At 37.3% G+C, this 16,090-nt stretch overlaps 2 protein-coding genes across 5 annotated transcripts in view; one reads left to right on the top strand and one right to left on the bottom strand.

The window, feature by feature from the left end:
* The window catches only part of IMMP2L (inner mitochondrial membrane peptidase subunit 2), a 538,968-nt gene that overhangs the window by 181,563 nt on the left and 341,315 nt on the right, over window positions 1-16,090 (bottom strand). The window lies entirely within an intron of this gene.
* The window catches only part of LRRN3 (leucine rich repeat neuronal 3), a 36,254-nt gene that overhangs the window by 10,804 nt on the left and 9,360 nt on the right, over window positions 1-16,090 (top strand). Inside the window, exon 2 of one of the 2 annotated variants that reach the window (XM_074341009.1) lies at window positions 9,309-9,392. The exons of the other annotated variant lie outside the window; for it this stretch is intronic. The gene's annotated coding sequence lies outside the window, so the exon portion shown is untranslated. The remainder of the gene's footprint in view (window positions 1-9,308; window positions 9,393-16,090) is intronic. 2 annotated transcript variants of the gene reach the window in all.

Below are 16,090 nucleotides of genomic sequence, written 5' to 3' on the forward strand. Positions count from 1 at the left end.
TGTATCCTGAGGAGAAGTGTCTACCAGAAATGGACAAAATCCTTTTCTCCCACATGTTCATGAATATTTTCAAATATTATACCACATTCCACATGGGACTCAACTGAGTGTCACCCAGAAACTCCCACTGGCGTAATGAATGAATGAATTCTACGCTGACTATTGATTTGCCTTCAAATGCCACTGAATAATTTAAGGAGTTAAAACTGGTACAACAGAATCATGAAATGAAGAGAGATTTTACAAATATGAAGTCACTTGCTCAAAGTGACTTCACTCCTGAAATACATAATTGGAACCAGAAACCAGGTGATTCAATACTTGCCTAGTGGTTATTTCACAGAACATTGACTGTGATGGTAGAGCTTCAGAAAGGATTGGACCATATGTTCCAAAAAATCATTCATTTTCCTAAGCACTGTGATGACCAAAATTTCCCAAACTCAACCTTATAGAGAAATTCAGCAGTGCCTTCTCTGTGAAGGGCCCATGTTTGGACAACCTCTTAGCAGCTGGAGTCTGGCAGAGGCCCAATACATATCATCCAGTCACTTTCCAAGATGCCTCTTTCGACTGGCATTTTATTGACCGTAATGTGTTGCTTCTGCTCTGTATCAAGCATGTTAATTTCTTGGGACTTGGGTTTTGAATTTGTGCCCTAAAGTGACTTTAGCCGAGAGTTGTTTTGTTTCATTTTTAAATCAGGAAAATAAAAGAGAGAGAGAAAAAATATATTAAACAGAAAACCACAAATTTAAAAAAAAAAAAGGCAACTGTACAAAAAGCAAGTTCCATATGTTTCCAAAATAGAAATAGAATGATCCCGTTCTTTGGGCTATTCCACTGGAAATTTCTATTCCTCTTGGATATTCCACCCCAAAGAGAAAAGACTGTGAGACCATTCTGCACCAATCCTCTTTGCTGGGGCCCTAAGAAGATTTATAACACAAAATAATTACAACCTTTGAAATTATAAATCACATCACACACTTATTTTTTTTAATTTTTATAAAAACATTGTTGTAAGTTTCCTCCCCAAAGAACAGACTAATATAGACTAGCGTAGCATACAATAAGCACACAAGGCCCTGAGTTTGCTAAAATAAGAACTTGAAATTGCTGACGATAGCAAGATCAAGTGTCCACTGGTCATCATGACTTCACAGGCTATATTCATTCTTCACTCATTTGAAAAATCCCTCTTGTGAGGAATAATGTCTAAATTACATTTGAACAACCTCTGTCAGACTTGTCTCCCCACCAAGTGTAACACATCTCGAGAAGTGACAACTGTCACTGCAAAATAGTGGTATTAACATTTTTGTAGATTTTTGTATATTAGCATTTTTGTAGATTTATATGTAACAAATGCACTTCTATAGCTCTGTCTATTCCAGTGGCAACTTCACACAAGTGTGTACGCACATTTGCATACACTTCACACACACACACAGGATGGTTTTTAAAATGCGCCAACTGGTAATAGTTCTTAATAGTTTATAAATATTTCAATTCAGTTCAGCCACACTTACTTGTAACTGGTAACCAATAATTTTCTTCTTCTAAGACATGCCATAACTGAGGTGACAAATGCTGAGGTGCATTTTAAGAGTTATTTTCATAGAAATAACCAGGAAAAAAAAAAATCTACTAGTCCAGTAAAATTCTACAACCATCTATGGAAATCAGTCAAATTCCATTCAAATAGCTTGATTTTACTCTGTCATTTCTCCTCTTCTCACATCTTCACCTCCAGACTAGGTTTAAGTTACCACAACTTCTATAAGTTATAATCATTATTATGACTATTATTCATTTGATAGTGATTGCCATTTAGTGATTATTTTCTCTGTTTCCAGTTCAGTCTTAAGAACTATTTTTTGGATTAAGAGATTTCGATGCATGTTGTTTTCACAACATCCCTCTGGGGTACTATTATCACTCACCTTTTAATAGATGAGGAATCAACCAGAGACAAAGAGGAAGAGGCCTCTCCTGAACACCATTCTGAGAGAGCCAGAGGGCAAGAAAATAAGATAAAGCATTTCCATTGGATACTTAAAAAGTCTTGGGGGTAAGTGTGGGGAACAGTGAAAAGAGATATTCCTGTAATACAGGTTTGGGGGGGGGCAGGCTACATTTGCATTTTAATTTCCTGAGAGTAAGACCACTCATATCTCTGGTTTGGGGCCTACTATATTCAGGCAAATTTGAATTTGAAAAGCCCAATTCGCGAGAGAATGATCCTCCTGCTGAAAGATTCCTTCTCTCCTTCCTTCACGCATGCACGTACATGTCTTCATTTCTCAGAGTTCGAGCTAGTTTTGCAGTTGGAAATGATGAAAACCCAGGTAGAGAAGAGATAGAAGTCATACAATTCTCTGTCTCCCATTTCTTGTGTTCCGCTGTCCAAGAAATGTACTGTTCTGTGAGCTACAATTCAGTATTGTTCTAGAAAATGAAACAATTTCTTTTGTCATCTGCTTTAGATTTACCAAATACCACCCCTTTTTGTAGAAATGTTCTCACATCTGTTGCTAGTGTTCCAAGTTTATATATTTTGAGTACCCTTATCCTGTCAGTTTAGTAACTAACGCTATCACTTCAAAGCTGCCAATATTTGTTTAAAAAGGGAGGGGATACGTATATACAAAACTACTCAGCATGGTTGCTAGCAATAGTTTAAAATAGTGCTAAGTAATGGAAAAGTCTCATCATCAATCCCCCTACATGGTCTTTAAAAAAAAAATGCTAAAGAAAGGTTTTTAAATGTAGAGAAAAGAAGGGTTGTTAGTATGGATGGAGGACTGGCCGAAGGGCAGCGGGGGGGAAAGACATTAACGTTTTCTAATAAACTATAAGCTGCACTACTTATCAAATTAAAAATATGCACACAAATACCCAGGCTCCCATTCCATTGGAAGCAGGGGCAAAGTCTCCTAAGAATGAGAGAGTCATGACTTCTTCTAGAACACTGCAGGAGAAAGGAAAAGCAAGCAGAGGGAAGGAAATATCTTATCTATTAAGGGCGGGGGGGTTGGGGGGGGAGAGAATAAAGGAAAGGAGAGGAGTTGTAGGTATGATAGCATTAGAAGTGAGTTGGGTCCAAAATGTGGGTCCACTTGCCAGCACGCAAAGAGCAAAATCATGACTGTAGCCTTTCAAAAAGTGATTTCTATTTCCACAGCAAAGGACTCATGGAGACAAAAAAATGGACTCATCTCCATAGATTGAATATATGTATTTCCAAAAAAATAATTATAAAAATCTTTTAAAGAGCCTTTTAAAAATGAATTTGGTTCTTCTTCATGAGATAAAACAAAGAATCCATGTGTCCACATGCTGGAAAATGACAAAGCAGATGTCAAATAACCTTCATTGGCAACAACACCCTTCTGTGAATCTGACATCTAGTTTTTCCCATTAACATCATGTATGGAACTCAGAAATTGTGCAGCCCAGGGACAACATACTAAGTCATGACATCGTGTAGAAAGGAGCGGATGAGAACAAAATACCACGAAAGTATATAAATTGTCCAAATGAGACTGCATATGTCCCCGTCTTCGATGACAACAGAAACTTATTGACTGGCAATTTACATCTACTTTGCATCCTGATTCCGCACATCACAAAAATGGGTTGCTGTGGCAACTGCCACGTGCTATTTATCTTGCTGGAAGAAAAAAGAACCCTCAAAGTACCTTCTAAGACACAAATACAGCGTGTATTTGTATTGTTCCTCCCGCCCCAAGAGAACAGATCTCCTGACAGTAGGTCTATTTTTTTCAGAGCTTTAAAAATGGGCTTGCTTTCTGTCATTTGCATTTTTATTATGTATACTACCAATTTATGCAAATGGAAAGAAAAAAATCCATAGAAATATAAAAGAGGTGGATATAGATTGCCTGAGTCCCACGAATGTGATAGGGCCATTGTCTTTTATAGCTTCCCCACTTTTATCATCAACTGCTCTTTTAGCCAATTTAACTCCACTGATGGATGTACCACACCCATGCGTGATACTCCAAGGAACACACTGAGAGCTCAATTCTTAAAGCATCAGCTTTGGCACACTGATTTTTCTGGACTGAACACAGGAGCAAGGTGCAAACAGGGGATTGTTCATTTTCTTGGAAGCGTATTCTTAACCTCTCAGTAACACATAACGTCACCTGTCCATAGGGACACTGTGCAGGGCCTTAGAACACATCTCCGTACCAACATCTATGCACAGTGGAAAGGAACTACTCCACGCTTAATAAAGTGGGAGGAACACTCATGGCTTTCCCACTGACTTCTCAATTGGGAATTAAAAGAATGGAGGCAAATGCATACCATGTTTCTCCGAAAATAAGACCTAGCCAGATCATCACCTCTAATGCATCTCTTGGAGCAAAAATTAATATAAGATCCGGTCTTATTTTAATATAAGACCGAATCTCATATAATATAATATAATATAATATAATATAATATAATATAATATAATATATACCAAGTTTTATATAATATAAGACTGGGTCTTATATTAATTTTTGCTCCAAAAGACGCATTAGAGCTGATGATCCGGCTAGGTCTTATTTTCGGGGAAACATGGTAGAACATGGAAAGCCCTAAAAAATGGAACAGTGTAAGCTCGGATCATTGTTCTCCTTACTCGACGGCAGGTTTGATAACATTTTAAATTCTCCAGATGTTTGTCTGATGTGGGGAGGTCAACTCCTTTTGCAAGAGCTCAATTCTCCTCCCTTGAAACAGTAGAACTCTCTTCTGTCTGAAAGCTCGGTGATTTGGAGAAGGTTCTCTAAGAAAAATGATCCACTTAAAAAACAAATACACAAAGAAACAGACAGACAAGCAGATAGCTCTTCTATCCACACCACTCCTGCCATATGAAAACCCCCTCCAGGGCTCGCAGCACCCTACGCTTGAATTAGGGGCTCACTATTTTGAGGCGCACACACAGGGCGAGGATGGGTGCAGTGGTGCTGCTGAAAGATACTGGGGATCTGCAATGTAAATAAGAGTAAGGTAACAGGAGCTAAAGTCTCAGGGTGGGAAAGTACTGTGCGTCCAGGGTGCAGATAACAGTGTCCCTTACAGGTCTTGGAGGGAAAAGACCTGCCTGTATGCTGCTCAGTTTTCTGCCACTCCATTGCAGCATATTAAAGAAATGGAATGAACATGCAAATAGATTTTTTTCTTGCCTTTTCCTTGGGCAACAATAGAGAACAATCAATTTAAAAGTAATTGGAGAAATGTGTGTTTTGTTCACAAGAAAAAAGGAAAACATTCATTCAATAGTACCACATAGAATCATTTGCTTAATAGCAGTTCTAATATGTTATGCATTTATTCAGTCTACTTCTTACTATATTAAAATGCAAAAACAATTATTCTGGATGTAAATCCGAGAAAACAATCAAAGTTTCTATTAAATCAGAGAAGAGACAGTCAAGCTGCAATGTGATTTGCAGATGCTCATGAATAGACAATATTTAGAGATTCTCTCACTAGAAAGTGAAAAAGGGTGACAGAGATTCAGAGATCCCTTCTCTTTCTTTCTTTCTTTCTTTCTTTCTTTCTTTCTTTCTTTCTTTCTTTCTTTCTTTCTTTCTTTCTTTTTCTTTCTTTCTTTTTCTTTCCTTCTTTTTCTTTCCTTCCTTCCTTCCTTCCTTCCTTCCTTCCTTCCTTCCTTCCTTCCTTCCTTCCTTCCTTCCTTTCTTCTTTCCTCCCTCCTTATCATCCTTCCTTTCTTCTTGGACTCAGAACATTTTATTTAAAGTTTAGCAACTCAAGTGATGTAGGCGTGTACAATTGTCTTATGTTACAATACCAGCCCTACAGGAGGTAGAAACTTCCTTTCAACATGTTGTTATAAATAGTTTACACTCAACCGATCAGCCACAGGGAGATTTGGGAGGGCTCAACAGTCTATGTCCTTTGTCACATGCAACAACAACAAAAAGGCTTGGTTTGTTCTTTGTGTACTCGCATTAAAGCCAATTCTGTTCATTAAAAACCTCAAAATAAGCATGTTCAAGAAAAGGCAACCGAATGTGAAATCATGAATAGAAACAGTCTGTGCATGTGTAACAAGCACTTTGTATTTTACTTGGTCTGAAAGAAATTTTTAATGTCCTCATGCTTTAATGGGGCGCTACTGAAGTAATAATCTCAAATGCGAGACTCAATAAACATTTCACACTCTGATTAAATGTCAAGGCCATAGATTTGTTATTTCAGATACAGTGAGCAATAATTCTGTTGGTTAATAATGAACTCCCAAAGAATTATTTGCAATGCTGTCCCTTTCAAAGCTCTGAGTCATACTAAATACTTCCAATTCTGCTGATGGTATAACAGAATCTAGTATATAGAGCTTAAATTTTTAAGGAAATGTTGCTCATTTCATATGTGTTGCATGGATTCGGCAGGCTTCTGCTGGAACTTGCCACCAACAATATTTGCCCAGTCTTGACTAACAGGATTGCTTTGGTTTGCATCAATTTTTTCCCCCTTAACAGTGTCTATCAATTTCCCTATAACAAGGGCATTTTTACGCCCTAAAGTATTTAGGGAAACACACGGTCTTCTCTAAGTGTAAATTTCTAGCACAGATTCTTCCGTCCAATCTAGGCTTCACTAAAGACACATGCTTCACAGATGTTGACGTAATTTAATGACTGCTTTCCATTTGATGACTATCGACAGGCAACAGTAAGGTCTGGCCCCCACCAGCCACACCAAGCCCATTTTCCAGAGGACTTTGCTCAACACTTGCAGTCAATTATCCTAATGTTTATTATTCCTCTTTTTGTTGTCATTATAGCATTTTACATTATCTTTAAAAGTCTGTGGCAATTTCAGATATTAAGAACTTCTTAGGACCAACTTTACATGGTTTTCTATGTTCTCCAAGTGGAAATACCCAAGATTAAGAACATAATCTGTACACCTTTCACTATCTGTACACTATTCTACTACTGTAGATGTAATCCATAAAAGTGGGGGGAAAAACTGTCTTAAGTGAAAAAGATATCTTAACAACACACTATTTTCATTTGTTCCCCCAGAACAGATTTATCCAAGGTTTCGTGAGGATAAAGATTGAATTAGAGGTAAAGATTGAATTAGAGGTACTTTCAAGATTTGATTTAAGCAATCTATATTTAACTAAACCTTTTTAAACATGGTAATATTTACAACTGGCTTTTGTTATAGTTTTGTAGTCACCCAAATTAAACACATACACACACACACACACACACACATTCTCAGTTTGCCAATTTTATATTATCAGTCAGTATTCCACTCATATAAACTGTTGTCAGGAACTCAGCATTCATTAGCAAAACCAAGGTCACGGATGACTGTCTCATACAGTAAATATTTTTATAGCGATATTTTGCAAATTCATAACTAAAAACAATTGGTGTTCATTCTGTCGTTCATTCACTCAGTTGATATTCCTTTAACTAGCCAGGCACTATTCTAGCGAGGCATTGGACACACGGCCGTGGACAAAACAGAAAACTGCTTTAATAAAGTTAGCATTCTAATGGAAATGGTGGGAGGAAGCCATAAACAAAAAGTAAATACGTCATTTCTGGTAGTCTGGGATGCTATTCAAGGAAAACAAAACAGGAACGGTGACTTGAGGTGGTACTTTTGGTAAGGCGATCTATAAGTACGGTATCATCCAGCAGGAAAATTAAATGCCAAATTAAAGAACAAATGTCTAAAATAATTTCAATACAATAATTTGAATAATTTAACATGTCTGTTGCACTCCATGGGATGAGCCATTAACGCTAATGTCTTAATTAAGTTTAAAAAAAGAAGTATCATTTAGTGTTATTCAGCCCTGTGTATGCTTATGATGTGAACAAACCATTGGTGAGGGCCTGAAGGTTCTTAATTAACAACCAACAAGGGGGGCAGTTAAGTACCAACGTATCACACAAAGCTGTCCGCAGCACACCTAACAGACAGGTGACCCATGATGGAGTAAGACATCTGGAACCCAGCTCAGTAGCCATCACTTAGCAGGCCTCTCACTTTCAGCGATCATTAAATCTCTCTGAGCCTCGCCTTATCACCTGTGAAGTGGGTATATCAGCCATGCCTACAGGATGACTGTGGGAATCAAATGACACGTATGAAAATTTAACAGAATGTTCACAACATAGCACTTCATGTCGGCTATCACTTTCGTTGCTTTTGTTGTCTGTTGCTATTGTTATATGACAGAAAAGAGGAAATTAATAGAAATGACCAGGACCCTAGAGAATTTTTAAGGTTGGGATTGGAGTAAAATATGCAAGGATAAGTAAAGCCTCAAAGTATCTGTCTATGGATATTGGAATTAAGTCTACAATAGAGAACATGACATTATTTTTTCTAATCTGCGTTGTTCCACACAATGGATAGGAATCAGTTTTTAAAGAAAACCTCAAAACTAGAATTTTTCGTCTCCATATTTTTCATGATTCTGACAGTCTAATTACTATTCTCATACACTAAGGATAGCATTCATTCACTGAAACAAAACTATACCTTCCAAAAAACCCTACACAGAACCAGGAATAATCACTTATATCTTACTAACCAGTATCATGAATAACAATGAACAGAAATCAGAAAAATGTTTTATGATATTTGCAATTTACATCTTGAACTTCAACTCCACAGTGATTTAATCTAAATTTTACTACATGATTGTACTTGAATTAAATATGTAAAATATAAATATAATATGAAAAGTATCAGGGTAAAATACAGCTTTCAAGCTTCAAAGAAAGTTTCTCCATAATATGAAATGGATGTTGAATAATTCTTAACTAGCAATATGTAACATTCCTACAACAGAAATTAATGATAAACTGAAGAACTTAACCTCAGAACATAATTTTGTTTGGAGAACATCGAATAGTAAATTTAGGTGAACGTCTCAGATCAAAGTCAAAGGGTCCTAGACTTTGAATCATGCGACTATGTGAAAGGAAAAATTTCTTCTCATGACTCAAATCCAGGAATCAAAATTTAAAAAAACATATCAAACCCTACCCTGTGAAGCAGTTCTACAGTAATGTAAAACCAATTGTTTTCCTTAGCTTAAACTCATAGTTTGAAACCTATCGCTAAACTGTTCAGAGAGTTTATCTACTGAAAAATTCATCCCAACAGGTGATTTGTCACCTAAATTTCACTTAATTCATATAGTAAATGAATACCAGGCTTCTAAGTGTAAAATGGGTAAAAATTTACAACCTTCTTTTGAAAGAATCCTTTCTCCCCATTAGTATAGAACTTCCTCTCCATGACTGGTCCTCCAGCCATGTGCAAAAAGATGCTGAAGTGGGCATGATGGCCAAGTTCTTCACACGGTAGGTGTTGTAAAAGCAATTAGCCAGGGCCTGTTTTGCCCATTAATACAAAATGAAAATTTGGTGGGCGTCACAAACTATACTATACTACTTCCATTTCAAAGAAATGGCCATTTAGTCTTTTTTTCTTCTTCTTCCTTTAACTTTGGTCCTTTCTATTCACCGCTTAAAGGCAATACATATTTCCTTTGGGGAATCTCATTTTCCCTAAATTGTTATTAGGTGGAGGCAGCCTAATTCCTAGATGGTCTAGCTGTCAAGTATCACCGGAAACGTACTAAAGTAGCATTCATCACAAAGCCCATTATGAGCAAGTATAATGTGAATCAAATCGTGTCTGCTGTGTCACTAATAATTTTAAATGATTCCAAGGGGGGCTTAGGCACCAGATCTCACAAAGTTGTCTATATGAGGCAGTCCTACAGAATTAACCCCCAGTAAAGAGCTGGCGTGGAGCTCCTGGGAAGTTAGGTGACAGGAGGAAGGAAACCCAAAGCTTTAACATGCATGTAGTGCCTTTTATTTCCACATGTGAAATAAATAATAAAGCTTCCATGACCTCTGGTGCTCCAAGAAGCCACACCGTCACTTCTTCAAGGTGCCACCATGTCAGGTCTCATTAATCACTGTCACCACCATGTTAGAAAAAGAGCCACGACCTGTCCAGGAAGGAGTTTCTTTACTGAAAGATGCACAGATGTGCACACAGGCATGAAACCTGCCTCCAGGCTCGTTTAGATGATTACTTTTGAAACTCAAAACCATAATTCAGGAGGGTTTTTCCAAGACTTCAGTGGAGTTTCTGCTGTTGCTCTGTTTTTAAAATATTTTTAGCTGTCCCTGGAAACAAAGACAGAAACCTTATTCTAAGCAGATTGTCAAGTATATATGGGGAAACCACACAGCACCAGGGAAATCCGGCGCACTGTCCAAATGAAAATGGGTGAACCATTCCACCAACCATTAGCTCCTTCGTTATCAGGAGCTAATGATCTGGACCGTGGCAGTGTTATCAGCTGCCTCAGGTACAGTAACAGAAAGGCCTCACACGGAACGTGGCGGGCACGTGCTGAGCAGGGCACACCCAGAATATGGTGCTACAGTGTATTCATCCAGTCTGTGACCCTAGGAGCTCATTTTACCTCAGTTCCTTTCAAAACTTCTTTTATTTCCATGATTCTTGGCAAAAAACACTGACATCCATACTGCTCTGTTAAATAGCATGAAAATCAATATTGTATTATGTGCAGAAGAGAAACTGAACTACCCGGAGACCATCGACTCTGAGTTCTTGTGAGAAGAATATTCTTCTCTGAAATGTAAATGTGAAATTTCTGTAATAATATTGCTGCCAAAATATTCTTCATTTTCGATCTATAGTTACATCCGTGAACTCTTGTCCACGGGATTCCTTATCTTCCTTATAAACCAATGACTTTCAGTTCTGCCAAACTGAGTTCATTGAAAAATAAATATGTGATAATAATTTTTTTTTTGCTGCCATCCTCTTATAGCAAATCTCTGCTACAAAAACTATCCCTCCTGAGATTGGTATAAAAGCATTTATTTTTACAACCAATACAGCACAAACGGATTTGGGTTTTGGGGGTGTCTCTGGCTGTCACACCCTCCCATGTATAAAACCCCAGGGAGAACAGTGTTTGTGAGACCAGAAAGCAAAAGGCAACAGATGTGAACCTACATAGAATCAACTCAAGATCCGTTCTTGGGATCACCGTTAGTTTCTTTTAACTACACCAGGAGATGGACAATCTTCGGGTGACTCAAAGAATGGAGACTTCAAAGACTAAGGTTAGGGGACTTGGCTGTCTTCTGATGAAGAAGAAAATGATTTTTAAAATTGCTTGAATTATCTGGATAATTACCCCAAGAGCTTTCATCTGAACTGCAGGATAATTGAAAGAAGGTCTATGTGAGACACGCATTTCCGCTGCAAGGCTTCACATAAGTATTTCTCCTGTCATTCATTCAGGGAGTTCACTAGAGAAACGACCTCCAAATGTAGCTGGAAGTGCGTCTGAAGATAAAAGGATGGCATCATTTACAAAGCATTCCACTATACTAGCTTCCCAACTAAAGTGGAACTGGACAGGAAGAATGAGCTGGTAGAAATCAAAAGTATCAAGGGGAAAAGGGAAGCCTATATCGGAAGACTCGTCTTCACTCATGTGAATTTTTTTTTTAATAGAAATTGATGCCTAACTAAACCAATTACCCAAAACATCTACAAATAGGAATAAAAATTGGAACAAAATAGGAAACTTTGGTACACAAGTTTAGTCAAGGACATGGAGGATTTTCCAAACAGAACTGACAGATCTCAGTATAGAAACGCACATGTGTGCAAGCACACACACTTTTTGCCAAGAGAATAATTATTTTTCTTCTTAATATACATGAGTTTTTCTTGATGTAGAAGTTTAAAAAAAGTCTCATATTATCTATGAATTTATACGAGTCCTAAGAACCCTTCCATAGAGTTTTACTTCTGATCCAAGTAAAATTAGCACCCGTCTATCTGCCATAGTTTGACACACATGATGTAAACATGAAAATATCATGAAATTTCTGTGTGAATTCTGTATCTGTACAAGGAAGTATATTGAAGCAGTTTTGAGCTTGTTTGTTTAAGGTTATTATAAACAATATGTACTTATAGAGCTGGAAGGGACCTCTTGTTTTATAAATGAAGTCACTGAAGGTCACAAGGTCACCTCTTAGCTCTTGGGTCTGAGTGCTTTCCCAGTGCCCTGCTGCTGAAGTGCTGTTAGCCAGTGAAATAGAGAGTTCAAGTGCAACGATGACCTGAAGCAAGTTTTCCATTATTCTGTTTCCCAAGTTGGAAAATAAGATGATTATACTTCAATCTAAGATGAGTGACTGTTAAGGAAATGCATAAATGAGTGCTTTGCCCCCACCGACACCTCTACTTGGGATGACATAAATGCTAAATAACAAGGGAACGATAAAAAGCAAGTTAAAAAGGCAGATCAATCAAAATCCACAGACTCTCACACAATATTGAATGGAATCCTGTTAGGCTGTATTATAAATTAGAGTTCCCCAATACATGCAGTGAAGAAATACAAGCATAAAGAGACAAGTTCGGCCTTAGAAACAGCACTTGTTTTGTTAATCATGTACAAAAATCATCTTCACATATAATGCTATTAATGAAGTATTCAGCTGAGCAAAAATGAGAATGAAAAATAAATATAAGTCAGAATTCTTTTCATAATGAGAAATGGCAATATCACGACAAGCTGGTATTTCATGAGGATACAGAAATCACTACACAGATATGAAGCATTCCTAAGACTCAGATTTTATTACTCATACTCTAAAAAAAAAATTATAAAGGATAAATTTCTGCGCTGCAAATTTCCCCTCCTGTATGGAGCTCTGCTATAACTCATGACATCCACACATATGATGGTTTGGGTGCCACAGTTGAAATTATTTTTTAAAGAAACAATCCTGATCCTATTTTACTTTATCCCTATGGATCTCCCCACATATAGTACAAGACTTAAATTCTGACAACAATAGAAGAGATAAAAAAGTCTAAGACTCCCTCAAAATCTGCCCAAATTATATTTAAAACTCAGCAGATAAAAGAATTGTGCTATTTAAGTTATTCCTACTTTCCCTAAAAGAAATTCATTGCAAGGCCCACATTTTAATCTAGGGAAGTTAGCTGAGCGTAATTTCATGCGAGATGGAAAGAGGACATGACTTGTTTATTATCTTCACTAACATTCTCTGTGTTTAAATATAAAGTCTTGAACTTGAAAAGGACACAAAATAACATCAAACTATCCCTCTTTTTTTTTCCTTCTTTATCTATAACTGTACTTATCATAATTGTAAGAGAGATTCTTAGCCAGTTTGAGAATCTCAAAATATCTGATTTGAGAATCTGACAATATCAGAATCTAAGGAAATCATCCTCAAAGATGGTATCCATTCAATACCTGGATATACATTACATACATTTGAGGCAGAAATATTGCACAATAACAAAAATAACTTTGCTCTAATAAACAGACTTCTTTATAATGGTGACTTGATAAGAAATCTCTATGGGATTTTTTTAGGATGTTAATAATCAATGTGTAAACAGTAATGAAAATGTTGTCCAAATCCCACATTTTATGGGGATCTGAGACTCAGAGAGCAATATGATTTATCTGAATCAACCAGCAAACTTGGCCTAGAAAGCAGGTTTTCTTATTCTAGCTCCCCTTCTGCAATATTCACCTGCCTTCTAAATGTCAGCTGAGTAAAACTCCTCTATCAGAGGAGAAACAAACAACAAAAAGCCAGTGTATCCATGCAGGTGGAGGGAATACCTTTCTGAAAAGAAAGTAAGATGAGAGGTACTATGTTAATAAACATCTGAGAGGAAGTAGAGCTTAGTAGTAGTAAAAGATAAACTGAGAGATACTAAATATTTAAGTGTTACTTTGAGCAAAAGTTGATTCGAATAGGGCAGAGCCAAACCAGAAGTGGTTAGGAGGCTCCACTGACAAGAGTTCAGGGAGAGACTTTTATAAAGTGTGGAAGCAAAGAAAGGGAATTATTGATTGGCTGTAGCTTAAAGCCTAGCGGGCCTATTGTGTCTAGTTGTCCTGTGGTTTTAATTTCGTAACCTTGAGACACGTACAGGCTTAGATTTTTGGTTTCCCTATGAAGGATGCCTTGACATTAGAGCCACCTCAGTGTAATGGCCTCCTTGTTTAACTAACAGTGGTTAAGACTGGGCTTTAGAGGCACAATGAAGATTTGAACCTGAGGGAGAGTGAACTGGCAAGTCACTTAACCTTGTTGGCTTCCTATGAAAAGTAAGGACAATGATAGCGTCTACAAAAAGAGCTGATGTGAGGATCACCTGTGAGAATTCATGTAAGGCGTAGGACCAGTGGTCCATGGGACATGTCTGCCGTTGACGTGTCATTAACTGCTCCTTCCACACCCATCCTCCTCCAGTGCATGTCCTTCCTCCCTGCCCCATCCCTTAGGCAGCGAGTACCCACCATGGACACTGAGTGCTATCACACCACACCTTGAAAGGAGAGAGGCCAATTTGAATTCAGCCAAAGTCAAGGGAAATAGATCAAACCGTGAAAGGCCTATAGACTGAGATGACAGTGGGGAAATACGCATTAGAAAGAAGGCCTAAGGTTTCTCCGAATTTTCAACACTCTTTCAGAGTGTATCACTTTGTATGAGGCCTCTGATACCTTATTTCTAAGAGAGGATTGGAGCATAAGGTTGGTTCAGAAACTGAGGTCTTTGGAGTCCTTCAGGATCAGATGCTATGTGTAGAAAGGCTAAGCTGGGTACCATCTAGCTCTTTCCAGATACCTCACTCTCCTGCACCACCCCACCTCCTGTGCTGACCAGAAAAGATCCTTCCTCTGTTTGACTTATTGTGAATCCTGCTAGGACTTTATCTGAACAAAGGGTTTCACAATTGAAATGAGGTTGAGAACCAATGGATCTGTATGCCCATTTCCAGCTAAAAATTTTGATGTCACTAAAAATATGCTATTTTTATATGATACCAAATTTATTTAGGTGGCTTGAACTTAAATATTACCAAAAATCCATATCTTTCAATTTAACAAAAAATCATAATAGATATATTGTTCACATCAATATTAATAGTTACCGACAACTCATATTTGCTTCATTTATTCGATCAAGGGACCAAATCTAGGCAATTTACTTATCTAGTGGTTAGTTTGCCTTAATTTGATAACTGAAGTAACTCTCTTCTTCATTTACTACTATGTAGATATAAATATAAAATGAAATAGAAATAACGGCGGGTAATTAATCTGATAGCATTTAAAAGCTCCATAAGGACCAAAATTCACTGACCCTAATGTGTTCTTGACATAGGACTAGAGTACTGAATATAAACGTGATCAATTAAATACAAAGATTACAATCAGAGAAGACAGTTTACCCACAGGCATTTTTTAGACACATTTTTACAAACCTTTCATGTTCACAGGGTACTATCGTATAAGTTTAGAATGGGAAGGAACCTTAACAATCATATAACCAATTTCTGAAGTTTAAAGTTCATTAACCTGAGTTACAAGAATGGGAGGTGTCCTGCCCGCAACTACAAAACCATCTGGTAAACCTAACCCACGTTTCATACCGAAAAGCAAAATTTCTCCCCCTTTACCAATTCTTTATTAACAGATGAATATTTTCAGACAACATTCATTATTCTACATAGTTACCCTGATCCACTTCCTAAGAGTTGACGTACAAATTCAAACAGTTAATTTGTTTTGAGAAACTGGAAAATAAATATTTCCCAAGGAAAGAAGAATAGCTGCTTAGAGGAAGGCATTTAGTATAACTCAACAATGCCTTGGGGATGTGGAACCTTCAATTAGAATTGAAGAAAGATCGAATCTTACAATTAAAGAATATAAAGTCAGATCTTGGGGGAATGTGATTTAAGTTCTTCATACAAATGCACTTAGCTAGCAATTAGCTACAGAAGAAAAGGAAACACGGCTTCAGTGTGGTCATGGCAACGTCCTATCTCCACCAATTTTTGAACTTAAGTATCAAATGTTTCTCTTCTTCAGACTCTGTGGTCTTTATAAAACACATCATGGGGCACAGGGAAGAAGCCGCACTTTGTTCTT

This window comes from Rhinolophus sinicus, linkage group LG09, assembly GCF_036562045.2.
Source record: "Rhinolophus sinicus isolate RSC01 linkage group LG09, ASM3656204v1, whole genome shotgun sequence".
NCBI lineage: Eukaryota > Metazoa > Chordata > Mammalia > Chiroptera > Rhinolophidae > Rhinolophus > Rhinolophus sinicus.